Source organism: Streptopelia decaocto, assembly GCF_964273445.1.
Source record: "Streptopelia decaocto genome assembly, chromosome: 6".
Taxonomy (NCBI): Eukaryota; Metazoa; Chordata; class Aves; order Columbiformes; family Columbidae; genus Streptopelia; species Streptopelia decaocto.
This window is the reverse complement of record NC_138660.1, coordinates 54,579,846-54,603,336: the sequence shown is the minus strand read 5'-3', so window position 1 is coordinate 54,603,336 and position 23,491 is coordinate 54,579,846. Positions and strand designations below refer to the sequence as shown.

Genomic DNA, 23,491 nt, shown 5'->3' with positions numbered 1-23,491 from the left:
TTGTGATTGCATTTAACTGTTGTAACATATCATCCACACCATTCACTTCCAGTACAAAACCCTCCTAAATGCACTGATGTCTGGGGCATTTTGGAGATAAAGAGAAGTGATGGGGAAGATTAATGTATCTCATTAAAACAGTGATATGCCTCTGCAGTCAGTCTGAATGTAACATCCAGAGCAGTATCTGAACTTGCACTCTTCTGTCTTTGCTTTGAATTATTCTTATTTTACATGGAGTCATCCCTACCCTCTGGCCTGCCCAAGTACTCTCCTAATAGAAGACCGGGATGTCCATATCCCACGATGTTTTGCACATCTCTCACTACATTCCCCAGTTATGATCTCTGGCCTGCACTTTGTGTGATTCAGGATGTGTAATGACAAGATTCACCTTGCTCTGACTAACCAGGTGTTTGTGACTGATTTTAAAGGCCAATCTGTTAATTGGAATGGGGGTGGGAAAGCAGAGTGAAGTGTGACTGTGTCTCCAATCTTGCATCTCCATGCAATGTAGAAGATTTATTAAGGTATTCCCACTTTAGAGGTGTGCCACAGTATAGAGCCCTCTATAGTATGAAATTCACTTTATTTTCAAAAGCTTTTTGCTGATAATTCATTGAATAATATTCACCTGGGATATATACACCTTGTTGGTGTTCCTTCAAGGCTGTCAAGATTAAAATACAGACCACCTACATTGTCTGGTCAGCTCAGACAGTAGAGGAAAAAGTGTATTTCAGATTTTCAAGCCTTAATATTGTTACTGTCTAATGCTAGGGCAGACTTTCACAATCCCTTCCCACTATAAATCTTCCAAATGCCTATAAAATCTTCCCTCAAGTTCCCAGCTGAATTACCAGAACTCCTAATTTCTCTGTTGATATTAATGTGGCTCTAATTTTGTGGCAGCTGGTGGGAGATTTAAACCATTACAGTATCATCTTAAAGCTAAAGTGTGTCTGTGGAGTGACATTTGCCAAATAAGTGCCATATAACCAGCACACAAAGAATTTTATTAAAACTATTCCTAGGCTCACACCATCTGTTTGGAAGGAAGACAAAATTCATTGAGCAAAGTGACCCAATCAAACAAACTGATGTGCAGAATGTTATAGTAAAAACAAAGCAAAGCAAATGCAGAATGACAAATTCTGGGTTGTATTCTCTTGCTCTGTATTGGTTTGATTAGTCATTTGGGGCTGATTTAACACAGCTCTGCTCTGAGAAAAAGTTGGCCCAGTGGGTCAGTTCTTGGGAGACAGTCTAATTCTGCCTTTGTTACTGTCTTAGTCAGCAACTTTAGACTATTGTGTTTTTTCCAACATATATGTCACTTTGTCTGTTTACTCCAGGATGCACAACAAACATGTAATAAAAGAGTTCCCAGTCAGCATGATGATCTTGGTTGAAATTGTAATATTTGAGGACATATTTTTCATCTTTCAGTCAGAAATTCAGAAGTGTTTCTTAACAGCAGAGGCTTCCTGGTCTACTGCTGAAGGAGTACTTGGGGAAATACACACCTCTCCTTGTGAAATGTTAACACTCTGTGGCCTTGCAAACATGACTTGCCCAGGGAGTCTCTTCTTCCTGGTTTCTTAAGTAAACTTCAGAGTTTTGTTTCTTTCCTAGAAGTAGCTTCCATTGGAAATTTCTGCGAGTGGAGAGAAATCCCAGGCAACTAAATGGCTATTCAGCTTGAACTTCCTTACAAATTGCAGCCTTCCTCTGAGTCTGGAGCTAGCTTTGGTCTCCATCTAGCAGGCTGACCTGTATTAAAATCCAGTAGCCCAGAGAAAGATGTGTAGAGGCTTGCTTTACAGTATTGTTTTTAGATTAAAAAAGGCAAGATGGGGAAAAAAAAAAAAAATATCACTCTGATTGGGTTTTGCAGCCAAAACATCTTTCAGATTCTTTCACTCAGATATTGGGTAAATGCTTGGTTTGGTTGCTCATCCAAATATCACGTGTTTGATGGTGAAGAAAACTCACCAAAATGCAAGCTTTCAAATAGCGATAAGAAAACCGCTCTGATGGTAGCTTCACATGGAAATGTTTTAGATGTAAAATACCATAAACTGTCCTGTGTCTAAAAACCCAAACTTCGTACTGTACAACAGAGAGCCCTGTAATATTTACAAGATTTAGCTCACCATCTGCACATGGAGGAGGGAAGTATAAACCCCCGTTTACAGAAAAAGAAGTCTTAGGGAAGGTAACTAATCAACCTGAAATCACACAGGAGGTGTCTTGACGGAGTGCATATTTGAAAAGCTCAGGTTGTCTACAGATAGAATTAGTCCTGGGAATTCAATCAATTTTTCTTTCATCACATTTAATTTCCATAGAAACACAGCAAGACAAGTCAGGCATTTGGACTTTTCATTTGGTGATTTCAAGTTGGGAAATCCTCCTTTGCTTAATACTTGTGACTTTCCTCAGTGAAGATTCTAGTCTTGGAATTCTAGTGTGAGATGGGAGCTATCTTTCACTTTAAGACCCAGTAATAGACTCCCTCTTCTTTCCCTGTCTCCCAAATCCTTGCCTAAGGACTTAGCCAGAGGAAGAAACCTCTCAGGTGAGTCCCTAGGGACACTTGCCTCCTGTAGCTGGGGCTAACTTTGTCTGTATCATCTTCTTTCTTGAGAACTGATGACTTGACAAATGGAAGGACTTCGTGACTTGTGCAAACAAGGACAAAAACATCAGCAGCAGTGATTGGGAAGGAGACAAGGGCAGGAAATACTTCCAAAGTGCTACTACTTCTGCTACTGTAAATGTGGAGCATGATATATGTGGTAATTTGTGCTTTGTTTTCCCAGCTATTTCATTACACATCTACTGTTTTCAGATATACGCAGGAGCCAAGTACTTTGGAATGTTTTAAAATGAGAAGTGATGCACTCTCCTTTCCCAGCTCAGTCAACTGAAAAGACCAAATTCCTTGACTGTAAGGGCAAAATGATAGATATGATGGAATGGACATAATTCAAGATGTGAACAGTGAAGCAAAACACCTGCTCATAAATATATCTCTGGGATGAACTTCTGCAGAAATTAGCCCTGTTTCAGGGGTGAGGAGCTATTCACATGCATTTTCTGCTGTTAAAGTTGGCATTGAAACATTTTCTGTTTCTTTAACATGTGAATTGCAGAAATGAATTTTCTAAATGAAAGATTTCCACCACTAAATCCTTTTAAGTGTGTCCTAGTTCCCAGAAGACAGCTTGGAAATTGCTCCCAGGCAACAGACACTTATTTCAATGTGTAATATTCAGTGAACCTTTCAAGATATCCTTAATAATAAAACCCCTGTGTGTGGACATGAGACTAATATAGGTGATTTATTGATTACATTTCCTCTGAAATATGATCTGGATTGGTTAACTCAGTGCTCTTGTGAAACCTGAGAAATGCAAACTATAGAGGGGTGATTAGTGAAGAAGAACAGAAACACCTTCTTCAGCAAATTAACAGGTGTTTGAATCCTGTTCTGTAAGCAAGCAGCAGAAGTAATGATTTAAATCCCCAGTCAGCTTGCATTTCTGCTGCACAACAGGAGAATAGCCACAATTTTGGTGGTGAAAAAGAAGTTAAGCTTATCAAGAATGGATGTTTTATAATACATTATACACTTGAGACCATTGCTTACCTCTCCAGTACTAAATCATACAGGTCATCCTTTTTATTTTAATAGGGTTACTGGAGTTGAATCTCAGCCTGGGGGGTATGAGATAGCCTGGTGACTTTGCATCCTTTTTATCCCAGTCTACATTTGTCTGAAGACTGTCACATTGTTTTGCTGGAAAATTCTAAACATTAAAATTCTTAACTTAGAGGTGACAGCCTATCTTGAGATTGGAATGCACTTAGTTCCTATGACTTTAATCTTAAAGTGGGCTTTTATCTTGCTGTTGAGGGGAAAATAGTCTTACTTTTGGAAAGTGTCACCTTAAAATGAAAGTCAGTGGACCTGGGAAGCAATTTTGAGTAATTAAAGGAAATGGAGAAAGGTTTACAAACTATTTTGAATCCTCTAGGAAAATGACAGAAGACAGTGGAAGACAGGTGTTTGCATGTTACCATTTTGTAAGATGGTTTGTTTAAGGTGATCTTGGTACTGTCCAGAACTTGTTTTACGATGGTTTGAACACACTGGAATTTTTTCATATTCAGAATATCAGATGACTGACTACCCTGAGCATGTCCCTAATCTGTGCATATCCAAGTTCTAAACTTGATTTTCACAATGAGTTAGTTCTTGGGCACCTGAGGAACCTTTCTGGACTGCTATTCCCTCATCTACACAATTCAATGAACTTCAAAAGGCTGTTTTGGGGATTAGTCAGGCAATGTGTGTTTGCACAGTCTCTCTCAATGCTGCAGTTAAATGATTTGAACCTAAAGTGTATGAATACACAGCTATATTACCAACATATCACCATTACCTTGATACATAAATGAACATTACAGAGCTTCAAAATAAACAGCAAAACTACATTTATTATAACACTCTGTGCAATGCATAACAGATTAAATATAACTTCATGTTCTCTATATTTCTTCTATATGGAGATTTTTTTTGGCAAATACTGCTGTAGTCATGCAAGTTACTATCCTGTGTGCTCCCAACTTCATTATATTTGATGGTGCAGTGACAACTAAGAGCAAACCGTATTGACAGAACCTTCTTGAACATAATTACTCAAAAAAAAGCCATCCTGAATCAATTAATAGTGTAACTCAACTTTAATTTTGAGTCACTCCAGCATTCAGAAAAGCAATCAATCTTGTGGCGTGGAGCCAAATGTTGTACAGCCGACCAGATGAGCAGTCATTGGCATAAGGAATTCAATTATTTATATCACATTAACATCAAGAGAATGGATTTCAATGAGAACAGCAGCCTCAATAAAAAGGCCAAGTTTAAACCTTGTGCACTTAGATCAAGACAGTTTGTATTGCCAGCAGTGTCCAAGAGAGAAAGTTATATCCAGATGCCTTTATTTTTCAAACCTAATTAATCAGGTATCCATTCACAACCATGTGTGCCGGGAGTGAAGACTACAGTAAAAGCAGTGGGGATTCCCACCATCCTTCCTCATTGTCTCATGGCAGGTGGAAGTCAGAGCCTCTCTTAATACCCAAATCATGAAGAACTTAATTACTATGGTGTGCACTCTATAAAAATAAAGAGCAGAAGATAGGAACCTTTCTATTTTTCCCTCTTACCTTTGTCACAGTCCCTTAGGACACTCATAATATATATTGATATAATGTGACATAGATTACTATGCTGTCATATTGTGCAATGCTGCCTAGTTGATAAGAAGCTATATGTCTTCTCCAGGCAAATAATGATCATCCCCAAGAATGCAACAGAGGATACTTCCCATAATCTTATTTTTCCCAATGCATTTCAACACTTTTTGCTTAAAATTTTATGTTTGTCAAATGAACTTAATGTTAGCGGCTCCTTAAAATAGCTTGTGGGCCTCAGTGTTGAGGAAGTAGCAATAATATAGCAGGCTAGATCACACCAGAAAAGTATTTCAGATATTTTTTTTCAAGTCTGAATTATGCTTTTTCACATATCTCCTGGTTATTCATTTTTAACCTGACCCTCAGGTCAAGACTTCTATAATTTAATTTCATTTTGAATGTTTCACCTTTAATATGTATCTAGAAAGCCTTCATGAGAGGTTCATTATGTAACTGCTCCTGGTTATAAATGCTCATTTCCATCACTGAAGTCCTGAAAGCTTCTAAGGTGGTAGCATTTCACAGTTGTTTTTTCCTGCACAGGGTAATAATATGTCTTTCTGAAACAAAGGAATCTTTGAGTACCAGTGAATACATATTGCCAGATATTGATAGATATTAGTTATTAAAATGCCTATTGTGAGTTTTAGGTAGCAATAAATACATTAAAAGAAAATAATTAATGATTATTAGTTGTGATTACAAGCAGCCTAGCAAATCGTTGTCCTCTATAATTTATTTTTTTCAGAAAATGTCTGCTTACCACACTTCATTTTTAATTTTCATGAGTGTAGGCCCCCCCGCCCTGTAATGTATGACTCAGCCCAATCTTTGGAAAATTATCTGAGGAACACAGCATTACACTTCATTGAGCAGTTTTTCCTTTGTGTAAGGGATTATGAATATCTTGCCAAAATAGGTACTGCAAAGTTTCATTACAGTTTGTTGTGGTATTACCCTTTTTTATAATCAATACTGTATAACAATGTGTATACACACACATATTAAGCTGTGCAAAATACTTACATTCATGCTGGAGTGACTGTCAAGTAAACAGTATTTATCATCCCCCTTTTATAATCCTGTCCTCTAAAGAGAGACCATGAGAGTAGCTTTCCTTGCCCCATTTCCTAGATGACTATGGTAACTGGAGTCCAGTCATTTTTGGTGCTAGACTTAAATGAAATTCTTTGGGTTACTCACGTGTATTAACACATCTGCTGTGTCTGAAGAGAGAGATTAATTCTCTAATTAAAGTCTAAATGAGTTTTGGGTTTTTTTTTTCATTGACTTCTGCAGTGGCAGGATAAAATCCTGTGCTTATGTATATGTGATATAGTAGAGGACAGTCTTACTCATAGGTGTTTCCAAACCCTTGTGTGGTCAACAGGGTGATCCAGCAAGCAGGTAAATACCTTTTTAAAACAGGCAGTAATTTTCCCTCATTTTCTTTTTTTTTTTTTCCCTTCATCTACCGTGAACACTGAGCTGTTGTGCCTAATCTCTACAAAAGAAAGAATATTTTTTTATCAAAACTAGTTAACATTTGGAACATAATGCAGAAAAATGTTCTCTGCATTTTATTGTGTTTTTCTGGTTAGTTTAGGCTTCCCAAAGTTGTGAAATAATTTTTCATTTCACAAAATAGCCTATGAATTTTTATTATCAAGCTGTGTATTTTTATCTTTCTCCCTGTTAAAAAAAAACCCAACAAAACCACAAAAACCAACACAACCTCACCCCTCCTCTCCCCCCCCAACAAACAAAAAAACCTTGGTTTTGTTATTCACTTTGTTTTATACAAATACTTCCATTGTATGGCTAAACAGAAAAGCAGAACTGACTAAGGATCAGCTTTTCTGGAACACTCTCAACCTATAAATGAAACAAAGCCTCAACAAAAAGACTCTTTCCAAATATTGATTTTTTTACGTTCACCTCCCTCTTTTACTATTGTAGTCCTAAATTAGCTCTTAATCAAACCAGTTCAGAAGGTTTTCCTTCACACAGCACCCTGCAGGAATGAGAAATACATTTCAGTAGTGAGAGCAACTAGTTTCCTGCTTAACTTTTGCCCTATCTGCTGAAATCTACTTGACCCAAGTTTAAAGCCATGAAGAAATGTTTGTAGTAGTGGAACAAGATAAAGTGTAACAAGGAATTAATATAATGGAGTTTAACACAACAAGCAGAAATTTCCACAAAGCATTAGAACTAGAAAAACTATACTTAAAAGAAAAACACATTCCTCCATTAATTATATCTGCCAGAATTTAACACATGCTTAAGTACCCCTATTGCCTTTTTTCCCTTGTAGTGATAATCAAGAAATTAAAAAAAAAAAAATGCTTCAAAAATATTTGCAGTATTATTAGGACGAACAGTAATGCATTGCATGTCACTCTTTGGCATACAGTTAGCAGGGAAACGAGTTTTTCGAAGATGTCATACTAAGCTAGGAGAGAGGATAGGCAAGACACAACTCCAGCTTCTAAAATAAAGAAAAAAACAAACCAAACCAACAAAAAAACCCCCACAAATAAAACCCACAAACAAACAAAAACCCCAAACAACAACAACAAAACACCTACTGACACTCAAGCTGTCTAAATAAGAGGCTGCAGAAAATGTTAGGTGTGTTCACCCTTCACTTGAGCTTTTCCCTTCTCCAGTCATTTTCTGACATCTGCCCTTTGCCTGCTGTTTAGTTTTTTTTTGAAACAGAAACTGAAAATCAAATTGATGGTATATCTCTATAAAAGAGCCTCCCTATCTCATTGCAACACTGAACCAGTCTATTGAGAAGCTAAAAATGGTATTTCTATACTTTTGTTTCTGCTGGTATAAATCCCATGTAAAAATACAATGTTATCATACCACCAACTGATTTTGGCCCCACTTACATCTGTTTTATTTTCCCACATGTGAGGTTTTTTCCAGTTGGGTCTTCTTAATTGTTCTTTTAGTCTCATTCTCCTCTAATCTTTAGTTTGTCTCTTTTTCTGTTATACTTGCTATTTGAAAGAGATTAGTTTTCCCTGTTCACCATGTACCTACCCAAACTCACTTCATGTAGTATGTGTGCTATTTCATATCTACTACTCCACAGATCTATACAGTGTTGTTTGATGGCAATGACCACAGAGTCCTTTGTGATTCTGCTTTGTATCCTGTCTTCCTTTAGTCAACTGCTTTGTCATTAGCAATATAGGAATAGCTGTATCCAGCTAATGAAGTGTTAATTGTGTTTATTGTATCATAACAACAACAAAAACCAAACAACAAAAAAATATAAGAAGAAAAAACCCTAAAGTACTAGATATAGCACATTCTGAAGCTACAGAAAGATGAGCACAGGTAGGAATGGAGTAAAAGTACTTCACTGGGAAAGATAGTTTAGCAGATAGGAGTGAGCTCTGAGGTTCAGTAATGGTATAAGTCTGGTCCATTAAATCCTACAGAGTCTTAAGGGGAACCTGCTGAAAACCTCAAACATTTCCCATCTTGCTCCTGCATAACTTGGTGGTTGACCACTTCTTGTTAAAAGATCCTTACTCCTTCTTCCTTGCCTTTCAAAGACTGCAGTCCATTTCCTCTTGATTTCACTTGCCTTTTCTTCTCCATGACACCTCATCATTGAATGGTAGAGATCATTCAAGAAGCACTGCCAATTGCAACAGTCTGTAATCAATTAACCTCTTCAAAAGGTCAGGTAATTCAGAATTTAATATCTCATGTGGAGTTTACTACAAGACACTTTCAACAAAGCAACAAGGTCATGACTTTTTCATTCTGAAACATGAGTTAATTTTCTATTAATTTGCTTTTATTGCACTTTTTTAGGAATCAATATGAGAACTTTAAAATTATAAGCAGAGTTAAAAAAAAATAAAAGGGAATGATAGTATTGTCCGTGTAGTGTTGTGCATTAGAAAGCAAAGGGAGTTTGATTTCAAAGGAAATTTAAAATGAAGAGAAAAGTTAAGGAACAATCTCACAATTATAGGCTATGAATTTTCCTCAGCAGGTGGTGTTTGTTTGGTCTTTTTGTTTGTTTGTTGTTTTGTTTTTAATTAAGGCAAGTTTTAATGGCTCTTTTGCAATTTTACACTATGTACAAGCATAGCAATTCCTTTTAACATTCAGTTTCCTGGAGACAGCAGGTTAAGGTCTGCACCAAAGTTAAGTATGCCTTATTCTGTACCCTATTCCTTCAAACCAAGTATTACAGGGTCAGTTCAATTCAATGCCAGCTCTCAGCATGGGGCTTCTAGTAGCTTATTTTTTCTGTGACTAAGCTCTCCATCCAGGTTACATAAAACCTCATTCCTTCTAGAATTTCTAGTATCCATAAAGCTCTAGTAATAGAAAATGAGGCAATGCTTCATTCCAATTTCTCAGTACCATACGTAGGATCCTTTAATTTCCTCTTCTGGGAAGAGAAATAAACTGCAGGACTTTCCTATGCTTTTTCTTTACAACAAAACCTGCCAGAAGTCCACAGATAAGTGAAACCTAAGTAGCCTTCATCACTTCTGGGGCTTGAATTTTTAATGTCGTGCAGGTGTCCTCTAGCATCATCCCTATGCTTTCAAAAAGCTCCCTTGCTCTTCCTGACTTGCAAGAACATAAGCTCCAAAAAACCAAACCAAAAACAAAGCAAGGCCTAACTAAACAAAAATATTCCCTTCCCTCTTTTTTTTTTTTCCCCCAGATGCTAACATGAATGTCTTCCCTTTTAAGATGGACCTCATATAAGTGCAATTACAGCCATGAAAGAAATCAGAAGACAATTAAAGCAGTTGAATATGCAGCATCTTTCCTGACTTCCATACAGTGGGGTAGCTCAAGCCTGTATCTGGCAGAAATTAAATTAGGGGCCCAATCAGCGGAATGTAGAGGCAGGAAACCTTGATCTGGGGCTGTAACCAGACGGATGTTTGCTGTAAAAGAGGAGGGAAACCAGACTGTGCTGGGAATGGAGGCAAAGTTTTGTTTGTACAGATCGCTCCTTCTGTAGGCTGGGAGCCTAAGTGGTTGTCGTAGGAAACTATTTTATACAAATAGAAGTATCTATTTAGCAGAGAAGAAATTCAGTGAAGTTTGGTTAAAATGGGTGGAGGAGAACCAAGATACAATAGAAGGAAAACTGCCTTGAGGTTAATGTTGGTACCCACAGGTTACTAATCATGAAAGTAGGAGGGAAGAGCTGGTAAAAATAGCAAGACATATGGGTTGATACTTGTTCATACATTTATAGACATGTCAGTCTCATTAGTCACATGTTTTTTGAACATGCCAGATGAAAAATGTAGTTGAACATTTTGCTTTCAGTTATTATTGAGTAAGTCCAAAGTCTTCTCAGTTATCCAGTGGAGTTACTGCAGATTTACTCCCAGCCAGATGGCAGCAGAATTTGCTTAATTTGTTCATGAAGAGATATACAAGCACCTGTCACCCCTTGCTTTCTCTTGCAACCTCAGCAATGGAGGAAAGTGCTGGTGCTGGATAATGGAGAAGGGTTCAGAGTAAACCTTTTTCATTACTAACTACCGGGAAAACAGTCTTCAATTATTCACTAAGTCTAAAGGGATAGAACAATTGTGAAAGGCTATTTTTATACAACTGGAGAAAAGCAGTTTTCTCTGGGAAAACAAAAAATAAAACCAGAGTAATTTCCCCAACTATGTCAGGTAAAACGCACTGTGAAATTGGACAGAGGAGTGAACACTGTGTAACCTCTGGCCTGACTTCCCTTTTAGCGACAGACTTTGCCAACAGAGGTAGACAGGAAAGCAGTGACATTTGCAAATCTGGAAACAGCAGTCACTAATTTTACTGGGATTCTGCAAAGGTGTAGATCACAAAATTACAGAATGGTTGAGGTGGAAATGGTCTTCTATAGGTTATTGTGTTCAAGCCTCAGTGCTGAGTTATCTAGAACTGGTTGCCCAGGACCACATCAAGGATGGAGTTCCCACAACCTCTCTGGGAAACCTGTGCCAATGCTCAGTCACACTCACAGTAAAAAAGCATTTCCGTGTGTGATGTGTGATACGTGATTCAGGAATTGCACTGGTTGAAGGACACTTGCACCTTGCCAAGAAGAGCAAAAACTCCAGGGCAGGGACTCCAAGTGTTTGGTTTCACTTATTTGCTTTGGGACAGCTTATGGGACCCTGAGCATGTCATTTACAGTCTCCATCTTGGTCCTAATTGGGGATGATAATTCCTTTCACTTATCATTTGTTAATTTATAGTGAGTTACTGAGTTCACAATGACAGGTGCCAGGGTGTGGCTTCATATGCACAGTGGATCTTTGATCTGTTGTTACAGGTACTGAAGGCAGAACAAGAATTAATAGACCTTACGTTTTCCTAAAACATGTAGATGTCTCCTCTTATATCCTGAGCACTCTTTAATCATTGGCTCACACCTAAACAGCCTCAATGTCCTCTGTGTTGCTCTCAAAAACATTTCAAATTTACCTGAAAAGGGTATTGTGTATACATGCGACACATAGAGGCTAAGAGAAAAGACCTTTCTAGGTTGGAACCTGGGTGGTGAATTGCAGAAGTGCTGGAGTCTTTGCTAGCTAATGCAGAAGAACAATCAGGAGTTGGAAGAGAGATGGTATCAACTCTGAAGCTGGGTGAGAATAGGGGAATAAACCTCACCCTGCCAAGAGCAAAGCTAATTTGCTTCAGTGAGGATGATCTAAAATAAAGTAGCCAGCACAGGGGGAAAGATAGGAGGAGACACAAATGAAATAAGAAAATGTGACTGACTGTTTTAGGAGTTGGTTCTTTGCCTCTCAGAATGGTCTGGACATTTATGAGTTTAATAGATGACCTCTGGAACCTCTAATCCCCTTTTCCTCATTTATTTACTCATTCTCTGCTTTGCTCTATTCCTCATCTAGTAGTCACAACACCCAGTTATGAATATATGCCGATTACACTGAGAAGTGAATTATTTTTCAAGGTGGTGTGAAGTGATTAAAAAACAACTTGGTCATTTGTTTTAAAATTTTATTTTAATTAAGTTATTCTTATCTTGAATTTCCATACAATCCAATTACCTGTGCAAATTTTAATGCATTCTCTAAATGTAAGCTTTCTCCTTCTTACTATTATTAAAAACAGTTATTAGTTTCATAAACCTTAGCACATAATTAGAAAAAAAGTATCATAGCCCTGCTGACTCATCAGCTTCTGCATTGGTGTTATTATGGCATTAAAAACCAGAGTTTTAAGTATTTACCAAATATCTATAAATACTGCCTGTCGGTGATACCCATTTGTGTGAATAAACATACTGTTACTCTTGAAAACACTTGTAATGAATGCTTTCCTCATTAACAACAGGAACTGGTAAAACTTGGCACTTTTGATCTTCAGCAGTTCACAGGAGACTCTAAGCCTTGTTTCCCAGGGAAATGAAGCTCAGACTTTCGCTGTCTGTTTAATCAGCTAGATGGAAAACAGGGCACCCATCTGTGTACTAGTGAGCAGGAAACTGCACTGCAATCTCAAGTGGTTGCAGACGTTGACGCATTCGGATGCAATGTGGATTTTCTGTGCTTGAGCCACAGAAAAAGCTTAGGTTGGAGCCTAGACCTTTGAAGGCTGAGTCCCTGCAACAGTCCCTGCCATTTCTGAGCTCTGTTGTCTGTCTAGGACTTGTCTAACTTGGGGTATGTTTTGGAGTGTTCAAAACCTTCCTTCCAGAAGTGGACAACTGTGTGTAACCCATCTTGTCACATCTTTGCAAAAGGTCAGGACATGTATGTGGGAGAAAAAGATTGCAGGATGCTCTGCAAAGCAGGCCAGTCCTGCCATTCTGTCAGAGCTTTTTATGCCAAAGGTAGTCAATGAGACGTGATTCCTAGGTCAAATCAATATTTGGTAGGTCCAATGTTCACGTACTACTTTTTTTCCTTTCTATCCTGCTTTAGCAAAATGGACAAGTGATCACAGTAGCTATTCTATTCACTATTCCAGGCATACCTCTACCCATTTAGTAAATGAAAGAGAGTTTACATGTCTTCTGCTGAGTAGTAAAACATCCAAAACTAATGAAGACAGAGTGAACACACAGACAATAACCAGAAGATAACAACTGTGCAAATTTCATGGCCATGCTTCCACTCAGAGGGTGTTTGTATACTCATGGTCCCTGATGAGTTTGGCTCAAATCACACCAAAGAGCTAAGATCAGAGCTTCTGTAAAGTCTGAATGTGAAGATTAAAGATTCTTGTGTAACATACTCCAGAAATATGTTGCAGTGTTATAATTTCAGGACTTTCTGAACCTACATTTCACTTCATGACCATTTCAGACCCCTGAGTTCACTGTCTGATATTAGGCCTTCTACCTTTTTTAGTATTTTAGGGCTGAATATCACTTGAGGTTATTGTGAATCTGCATACTTAACAGTTTTCCCTTTGAGAATTTAGAATAGGTTGTATCTAGGGAAAAGCTAGCCTTCTAAAAACATTTTGTGTGTTTACTTTTGCAGAAGATATGGTGCTTTTGAAAAACACATCAATGGGATTTCAAAAGTCTAGAGACAGCTTGCCATACACAGAATATAATGTAACACATACTAAAATTTTCAGACTCTCTGACTGGGTCACAACCTGGTTCTTTCAAACAACACTACTGAGGTAGGGGGACTCCTGTCAGATTCTTCCAACAAGCCTTCCTTTCATCTCAGTTGAAAGCCTTTTCCTATCCTTTTCTCTTAATAATCTTCAATAAAGGGGTCCATATCTCATACCATTTTTTTCCCTTCCCATTTTTATTTCTGCATGACTTCCCAGTGTAACTATACTGTAAACACTCCAGAAACAACTTGAGCATAAATAGCTCATAGCCCTGTAGAGCTTGTCCAAACCCACTGCATTCAGATACCATTAGTGCCTGTATAAAGCACAAGCCACTTATCTCTGGAGAAAGGCATAAGGCCACTAAGCCTCACGTCTTCCTGATGTCAGAAGTGTACAGCAAAACTAGTGCCTCAGTTCAGCCTGTCTAACCTGAGCCCTGCCCAAGCCCTTGTCACTCCAGGCTTCCTCTGTAGTTTTTGGAGAGAGGCAGATGGTCTCACATGCTCCCTGCATCTGAAGGATCCCTTATTAGTTGTTTCAGCATTTTAGTGCAGGCCACAGAGTTCTTTTCACAGCAACCCAACATTCCTTCTCTTACTTCATCATTTTTACCAAGAGGTTTTACATTGATTTGCTGTCATGGTTTTCTTTTTTAGAGGACCTCAGCCTCATTGTTAGTTCTCAGGCTCTCTCACTATGGCTTTAGAGGCTCCAGGTTGTTTATTGATGTGTATGTTGAGGTTTTCTTCCCTCCTGCCTAGTACCTGATCAAAGCAATCAATAAATAAGTGCTGTTATTATATTTCCAAACTCTTTGAGGATCTGTTACAGAGAAGGTATTGCCTGCTTAATTGATGAAAGCAAAGCTAAAAAGAGTGTTTGGCTACCCATATAGACACTTGAGAAGCAGAAAGAGACTTATCCCCCCTTTCTCATGACCTTGAAGTATGACTTGAAAGGGTTCTATTCTGTTGCTCACTGGCAACCTTTTGCGTTAGAGACTTCTGACTTATCTACATCCACAGATGCACTGCTGTACTCCAAGTTGGCAGGGTAAGCAAACTACAATATCCTCTGCATTGTTTTCTCTTCAATACTCTTTTATTTGCCATCAAAAGTTTGAGATTACTTGTCTAGTTATACGTTCTGTGAAAAGAGCTGAAATTCTTGCAAAAATTATACAATTAAAGAGCCACACACAGCTAAATTATTGCTTAGTATTGTAGGAATTAGGAGTTCAAAAGTACCTGATTTGCATCATTTATAATTGCAACAGCCAGCTTATATTTTTTCTTGTGTCATACTTGACTTCTTAGGCTTTCAGAAGACCTTGATCACTCTGAAAATAATCCCACCAAAGCTTTTTCTTTATAAATCTATGGATTTTAGATCCACTCTGAAGTGTAATTAACTTGGGAAAAAGCCCACTCACCTGATTGACATTTCTTAGCTAGTACAGCAGAAACTTGTTATATATGTCATCTGATTCTTTTATTGTGTCTGTGGCATTACTCAGTGCCTCAGATCTGGACTCAATTCTCAGTCATTTAGCTTAGATTTCCCATCTTAACTTAGCAAGTGCTTTGCCAATGTGCTATTAAGATATTTTGTAGGTACAGACATGGGGTAAACCAAGCCTAACCTAACTTTACTGACCCCAATAATTTACCTCTAGTGTGAAATTGCCTCAGAGTAGAATGGGTAGGTTGAGGTGATTTCATTACAATATCTCAGTGATGCAGATTGCCCAGACCTACCTTCTCAATATTTTCTTAAAGACTGAACTTACTGTGGCAGTGATCTCTCGGGAATACTGAACTTTAAGCCTGTGGCAGCTGAAATCTATAGGGCTGCTCATGGGCATAAGTATTTCTGTGGGATCATGGTCCTTGGCAGGTGTTGGCAGGGTTACTTGATGGAGATTTATAGCAGGGACCCCTGGAGGCCACATTAATTTTCCTCGTGAAGTATAGGAGGCAACATTGTAGCTTATATTTTTCTGTATGAAATGTTATTGATTAATAAAATTTGTCCTTCCAAAGCTCCAAAAGGCTGTCAGAAAAGTAGTGTTACATTTATTTTTAGATTGTTTTCCTAAGGAAATATGGCTTCTTTGATCATGCTGTATGCATGAGTGTGTGCAAAACAATATGTGTATAATCCCAAACATACTGTGATACTGTGTGTGTGAACTGCTCAAATGTCTGGTTTTGTCCATCTCCCGCCATAATCTTGAACTGACTGGGAAATTTCAGCCACATTTTTGACAGAAGTACAGAGGTCACAGGGAAATAATTTTCTACAGTGTGGAAATAGAAAAGTAGGTAAAAACAAGAGACTCATTTAATTTCCTTCCATGAGATGGAGGCTGTAGCATGAGCTCATTGCTTATTAGACATCTGAGAGTGCACATTGTTCAAGATCCATAGATCCATATGAAGGCAAGTTTCTTTCTTTCTACTTGTCCCAAATCTACTGTTACTAGTCACAGCTCTGTTGTTCTTTCACTCTTCCAAGGACCATATGATCTCCTGGAGTCTTTTCTTTCACTAACAGGTCACACTTCTCCTTTAATAACAATTTGCATCTAAGAGTTGAAAGGTCCCTGGATAGGGCATGAACATCAGGATTATTGAATTTGGCTTGGCCATGAACCTGCTGGCAGATCATAAGCAAAGGACTTCTTTCTATATGTCTGTTCCCTTTTCATACTTCACTGTGTTTAGAATATTGTCTCTTTAGAAAGAGGAAAACTCTTCACTCTGTAGACAGAATAATCTGGCTCTGCCTGATTTAGGTTCCTTGTGTGCTCCAAAAATGAAAATTATAATGACTTAAGGACATTTTTCTATTTGGCCAAGGGATTTTTTTTTTTTAATAAATTGGGAGAGTACTTTATAATTTCCACCTTTCATCATTCCTGTTTGCTATACAGCTGGAAAGGCTTACATGAATTGAGATGGGAGTGGATCTTCCTTTTGCACTTAAGCAGTTTGTTCCCCTGCTCACTGTAACTGCAAAATGCTACAGCTAAAATTAAAACATGCCTCCAGTGGGTTCCAGTAGCATATAAACTGATCAAAATACGTACTCTGAAAGGCACCAAAGCACACAGCTTAAAGACTTTTGTTAGATTCTTAGTAATATTTAAGCATTTTCAGATATGTGTGCTGTTCTTTACCACATTTTCCTGGTGGAACACCCCCAAGAGTGGTCTTTATAGGGCTAAACTTACCAGCCTCTACACACAATAGTGAGCCTTCCCCACAGCAGGGTAGATACCTTGTGCCTTCTAATGCAGCCAGCTAAAGCAGAGTTTATGGAAAGAAACAGACTGAACGTCTTAAATCTGAACTGTTACAGGTGAACTGAGTATATAACTTAGAAGCAGTGACCCCAGAATGCTTCTCTGTTCTAACATATATTATATTTCTTCAGAGGCTGCATGGGAAAAGGTAAAAATAGAGATGCTTCAAATGAGAAAATGAGATGTCACTCTTGATATGAAAGCTAATGTATAATGGAATTTCTGTCTCACAATAGATTGATATTTTTACACTTGATCCTGAGTCAGGAAAAAATAAAAATGAAATAGTAAAATTTTTCATAGGTATAAAAAGTAATATGAAAATGTGGGGTTTGGAAATGTCAAAATGGTTTGCTTCATTTCATGCTGATAATAATATTCTCACCATACTGTGCTGCTCTACTCTATAGGAGTGGTAGTTCAACATCACTCACATGTGCTTTCTTAAAGACTTATCTCAAGCTTCTCTGCAAAGAACTTCAGTCTTTCATTTGGCTAAAGTACCACAGGACCTGCTGTTCCCAGCTGTGACTGATCAGTTACTCGGATGCTAATATTCCCTTGATTTCTTGATCCCCAGGGGAAAAAAGAATTCTTTCAAAATATTTTTTCCTGGGAAAAATGCTCAGTCAGGTATTAGGGAAGGCATGGAATAAACAGAATTTTCTTAACCAATCTTATTTGGCTTGTGCAAATATTCAAAATACAGCCACACTGCCTGTTTGTCCTCTTTTACACAGTGGAAATGTGGTTCTTTTCTCATGGATCATGGGGCCATTTATGCCCTCCAGCTGGGCTGCAATACCTTTCTCTTGACATATTTGTTAATGAAGAAGATTCATCACCTCTGGTGTGACCTGAAGTGTGCTGAAAAACACAGCCCCTGCACATTTGTTTGAACTTGCAGGTTGTTTTTCTTCATTTTGATTTGCAGTTTTCTGCAAACATTTCCTGTAAACACCAACATCACTGAGCTTCCTTAGTAAAAAACAACTAAGCAAATAAACAAATAAAGCAAATAAAGTATGCAAAACAATGAATTTGCCTCAGCCAGAGATGATTAAGAAAAATAAAAATTTCTGTTTGAGTCTTTCTAGATCACACACAAGAAATTACCACATTGCTTATATTTGCAACTGCTTCATGTTCCCTACAAATGGCCAGCGCTGCATCAATGCCAGTCATTACTGTTTATTCACCAGTGTCTTCTCTGAAAACAAATGTGTGTTACAAAACCAAAACCAACCAAACAAACAAAAAAACCCCAGAAAAATAAAAAAAACTTCTTGTATAAAATCCGTAGAACAGAAAATGGCTAATTTTCAGAAGTAACTTGAACTTCACTTCGGAAGTACTTGAACTGCTTCTCTTGAGCATTGTGGCAGCTGCATAACTGGTGACCTTAAGTAATATTTGCTTTGCAGTACAGTTCAGTCAAACGTGTAGAAATAAAAATTTCCATGCCTTGGATAAAAAGCAACATATTAACCGCTTTATACAACACCTCTTATTTTTTGCATGATATTGAGGAAAACCCTAAAAAGACATAGAAAATATATATTTTAGGATCAAGTTCTTAATCAATATCCTGTGATAGTTTAGTATTAGCAGGTGCACAGAAATACAATGATGTGATAGTTTGGGCACTTCAAATTATTGAAAGTAATTTTGAGCATCTGGCCTTGATCTTTCTTACCCAGCAATTAATTTAATTAGAAGTAGACCTGTCATGATCTTTCTTATTGATTGTATTTTAAAGCAGTTTAGCAGTAATTATTTGTTCATGTGGACCTACTCAGGCAATTGCACTATATGAATCAGAACTTATTTGCACCCTGCTTGTTAAAATATTACTGCAATTTCTTAGGCCAAGAGGTTGATCTAATCCTTGGTTTATATATTTCTCAAAAAATACCCTAAAAAACTGCTTTGTGAGCAAGGGCAAAATCCTGGGGGACTCTGAGTGTTCCCCACACTCTTGGAGTGCAACTGAATGAGTGCAGGTGCAAAATGAGCACTAAGTTTTAAGAGAAACCTAATCTAGATAATGGCGGGTTAAAAACAAGGCCAGATGTTATGAGGTAGAGAGGTTTCTTAGTGAAGTCAGAGTCAGTGTATGTTTCTCATGTCTTAACCTTGTTGGCGCAATGTTTGTTGTTAACTTATTTATTAAGGCTTGTTTTTAATGCAGTATGGAGCATCTTTAGCTTCCATGGAGGTAAACATCACATCTCTGACTCTAGCAATTTTGTAATCACACGTGTCCTGCTTCCATGTGTTTTCACAGGTAACAGGTATGTCTGTGCTGCTTCTTTTGTTCCTTTGGAGAAAGAACCATTTCAGATTTTCTTTCCAATTAGCATCTTGACTTTCTTCCATTCATCTAATCATGGGTCATTTTTCTATATTACATTATCTGACTGAGTTTATTGTTCAATTTCCAGGCTTCTCTCTCTCTCCAAAAAAAATCTAATTGTGGTTGAAATTCTGAGGAAAAAATACAACAACAAACAAACAACAACAAACACATAAAAACAACAACAACAACAATAAACAAAAACCAAACAACAGCAACAAAACACACCACCTGTTCCATAGAGAAATTGATTTGGGTCATTAGATCATTTGGGCTTTATGTTTTCTGTGGAGATGGGCACAATTTTCATTTTATTCATGCTAAAACCTCTGCAAACACTGTTTTGAAGTGTCACATTCTTCAGTGCATTGCCATCTTTCCCTCAAGAAGGGGGAGTGTGCTTTTCCTGTATTTTGTGCTAGATGTTAAACGAGGCATTATAAGCAATTGAACTCCTTACAGGTTTTTTAAGGGCAGCCTTCAATGAGACTGCACAGTGTTTTCACGGGTGTGTGTGTGCTCTTTCTAAGCCAAAAATTATGACTGAAAGCAGGCCAGTGTTTCCTGGAATATGTCCAGCTTCATGCAGTCTGGGAGAAGACTAAAAACTGCCAAGCTATGAAGTACCGATGCTTCTGTAAACACCACTAGGCTGGCAGCTCATAACCTTCTGTGCACACACTCAGCTGAACAGGACAAGTTTGTGTGGCAGATTCATGGCTGGTATAAGTGCACATCATATTTCTGGTGACAGGTAAATCCTTCTTGCCACATGAGCAAAATTAATATTATTTCCTACCTGTAGGATGAAGAAGTTGGACAATATATATATTGGGGCGGATTTACAAGTCCTGGATCCACAAGTCATCCCAAGTCATTCCTATGCTGATGATACCTCTTTTCTTAGTCCTACCTTTTCTATCTAAATTTAGCAAGTCTTAGAGAGAGAGTAGGTATTACAAAGGGTTACATTGCATCTTTATAGGAAGTATCAGTTATTTTCATTTGTCTTCTGTCTTCAGAATATTTCAGTCTATGGCAGCTGAGTTAATTCCTTACATGTAGTATTTGTTGTTCTTTATACAAGATTGATTTCTAAAGTAGGAAGTGGGCTTCTAATTTGAGAAGAACTGTTGTTTTATCTCTATTTTCAAATTTTTCTACAGAAATTAAAATGTTTATGAAAGGCAGATTTGTCACTCTGATCATCTCTACACTAGCTTGATTAATCCCAATGCTAATAGCTTGAAGAGGAGATTTTGATAGAACAAAAAGTTAGAGTTAGGTTAATGATTCCTGATCTGTTAATATTCAGTTCTAATTTGCATTTAGTAATTACATTAATCTAGGGAAAAAAAAAATAAAATAAGAAAACCAAACACCCCAAACAAACAAGAAAGCACCACCCAGACAGGAGCACCTGTGATAGGTACCAGCTATACTGCAGGAAAACTAATTCCATCAGTGCCTTGAAAGATGATGCTAAAGTTCCCAGAATTTTGCATCCTGCAATCCGACTTGTGTTCCTGCACTGAGGTACTAGAACATTGCAGTGTGTTCACACTGAGCTGAGTGCTGCCCGCAATAGACTTTCACCTGTAACTAGATGACTAAATCTAAATCTAAAGATTTCTTGAGAAATCTTTAGAAAGCTGCCACCAGCTGGTGAGAGGACTCATTGCAAGCTAGAGGATATTAGATTGAAATTCCTTCTCTGTGCAACTCAGAACTGGGATTTACATGCAGGTGTTCCCCACCGAAGCTGAGAGTCCTCATCACCAGCTGCAAAAAAGGGTACAATTCTTGGGTATATTTTGAACATGTGTGTAATGAGGAAACTTTCTTACAGACAGGGTAAGGAGATTAGTCATATCTACAACGACTGTGAGTCACTGTTTCAAAACAAAAAGGGTGTTGTTTTTAACCAAGATTTTGTTTCTCACTGAAATAAAACCAAGCCTGAATATCTTTTTACTCAATTCTAAGTCTGCTTTGAAATTCCTGCTCATTTGATGAAGAAACGTCAACGGTAAATGGAACAAGTCCAAGTTGTGTTAATTCTGTTATTATCTTCCTATTTGACAACAGTTATTATGGTTCACATTTAATTTTAGCCAGTTCACCTACTTTAGCGGGCAATGCCTGGTATTGTGTGCTTTCCATGGAGAATAAGGATAGACTTATGGAGCCATTCTGTTCTAGACAGAGCACAAGGCGACTCTGCCATTTTTGCAAGAAAGGTTTAGAGGTCACTAATTCAGACCTGGCTGTCAATGACAAAATACTTGGCATTTCGCTGATGTCATTCATTCAGACAAAGCCATTCTTTCTACTAGATTTGATTAATTAAACTCCTTGCAATTAGTCATTGCTAGTCTTCTCTGTTAATGAATTAGCAATCATTATGAGTTACAAAAACTTGCTGAATTATTACACAATTCAAATGATTTTAGGTGGGAAAAGGAGACTACGTTTCAGTATAAACCATTCTTGTCTTTTCTGATAAGCACAATGGTTGTTTCTCAAAGTGCCAAAAAGGACATACGGGACAGGGAGACTCCCCCAGGATCCTTGTATTATCTACCTTCAAATCCCTACTTAAAACTCTCTAGTATGACAGGGTCACAGTAGTTGGGCTGCTGACCTGCTACTTTCTGGCCAGTGCACTTGTGACTAGCTGTATGTGTCTTTTTTTAAGATTGTAAGCCCTTTGGCATAGAGAAAAGCTTGTGTTTTGTGGTTTCTCTATAGTAACACAGGGTTTGATGCAAGCCTGAGAACAAAGAAATTGTGTGGCTTTTTCTAAGCAACAGCACTTACAAGTGCTTCCCAGTGTTCCTGGGACTGGGTGAATGTTTTGATGCATCTAAACTCTGTCTTTTGCCAATATTTGAGGAAAGCATCATCCCTATGGGAGGGAGAACCAGTTGGTCTGGAATGACATGTTCTGGTCTAGATGATCAGAGGATTGGGACACTAAATATGTTGGCGGGTGTACCTACTCAGAATACCTTATGTAAAGGTCATCATTAAATCATAAAACCATTGGAATTAAGTAGTAGTAAACATTCAGTGAACCATAACTTTTCAAGAAAACAAACATAATTATAGAATGATGAAAAATAAAGAAAAGCAGCATTCATTTTTTATTAATTATATTATTTGATTTAATAAGAATTGCTTATATGAGAAACATAATAATTTGAGTCTTAGAATGGAGAGCCATATTCTTAATTCTAATATATCTATGTATGACACAATATTATGGTGAATAAATAACATTATAAAGAGACATAGCAAGAAAATCATAGTAATACCTTTAAAAAAATAATTGACTGCACCTGAAAGTGCAAGTCATCACTTTCAGCTGTCTGGATTTCATCCAAAGCCCACTGGAGTGGATGGAAAGACGGCTGAGTTCTGGGTCAGGCAATGTGGCTTGAAATCCTAGAGCATTGATTTCAATTAAAAATGTGTGTCTTCTCTACTCCATAGATTCCTCAACAGGGAAAAAAAAATCAGTCAACCAGAGGGGAAAATGTATATTTGTTTTGAACTTGTGCTCTTTAATTCCTCCTGAGTATTTCTTGAAGTGATCACTTTCTTTGTGTGTGTGTGTGTGTGTGAGGCCTGCTACTTTCATAGACATAAGCCAGAAGAATATTAAGCAGCTTACAGAACATACAGGAGGACAAGAATATCCTTTCCCTGATCTATGCCCCTCTTATGCTATAGTGCATAACCAAACAAATACAGTGAGAGCATCTTCCAAGAGGAGACATCCAACACATGCCTCTTGTCATAATGTGCAGGCTATGAAATTGTTGTTGGAACCCCCAACTATCATCCTTGCTATCTCCTGGCATCTGAATTCACCAACTCAAAAAGAGATCATGAGGGGGAATACCTCTCCACCTTCTTCTCTCTCTCTGTATGTCAGAGCCCCATAC

The 23,491-nt window shown here is 37.8% G+C and overlaps 1 protein-coding gene and 1 long non-coding RNA gene across 2 annotated transcripts in view; one reads left to right on the top strand and one right to left on the bottom strand.

Annotated features, from left to right (window-relative positions):
* Positions 1-23,491, top strand: part of CNTNAP5 (contactin associated protein family member 5) — a 557,878-nt gene that overhangs the window by 87,605 nt on the left and 446,782 nt on the right. The gene's annotated exons all lie outside the window — the stretch shown is intronic.
* LOC309441758 lies at positions 4,497-8,389 on the bottom strand. Its single transcript, XR_014184459.1, has 3 exons — positions 6,681-8,389; positions 5,673-5,825; positions 4,497-5,184 (listed from the first exon to the last, which is right to left on the bottom strand). It is a non-coding gene; the product is annotated as an uncharacterized lncRNA (long non-coding RNA).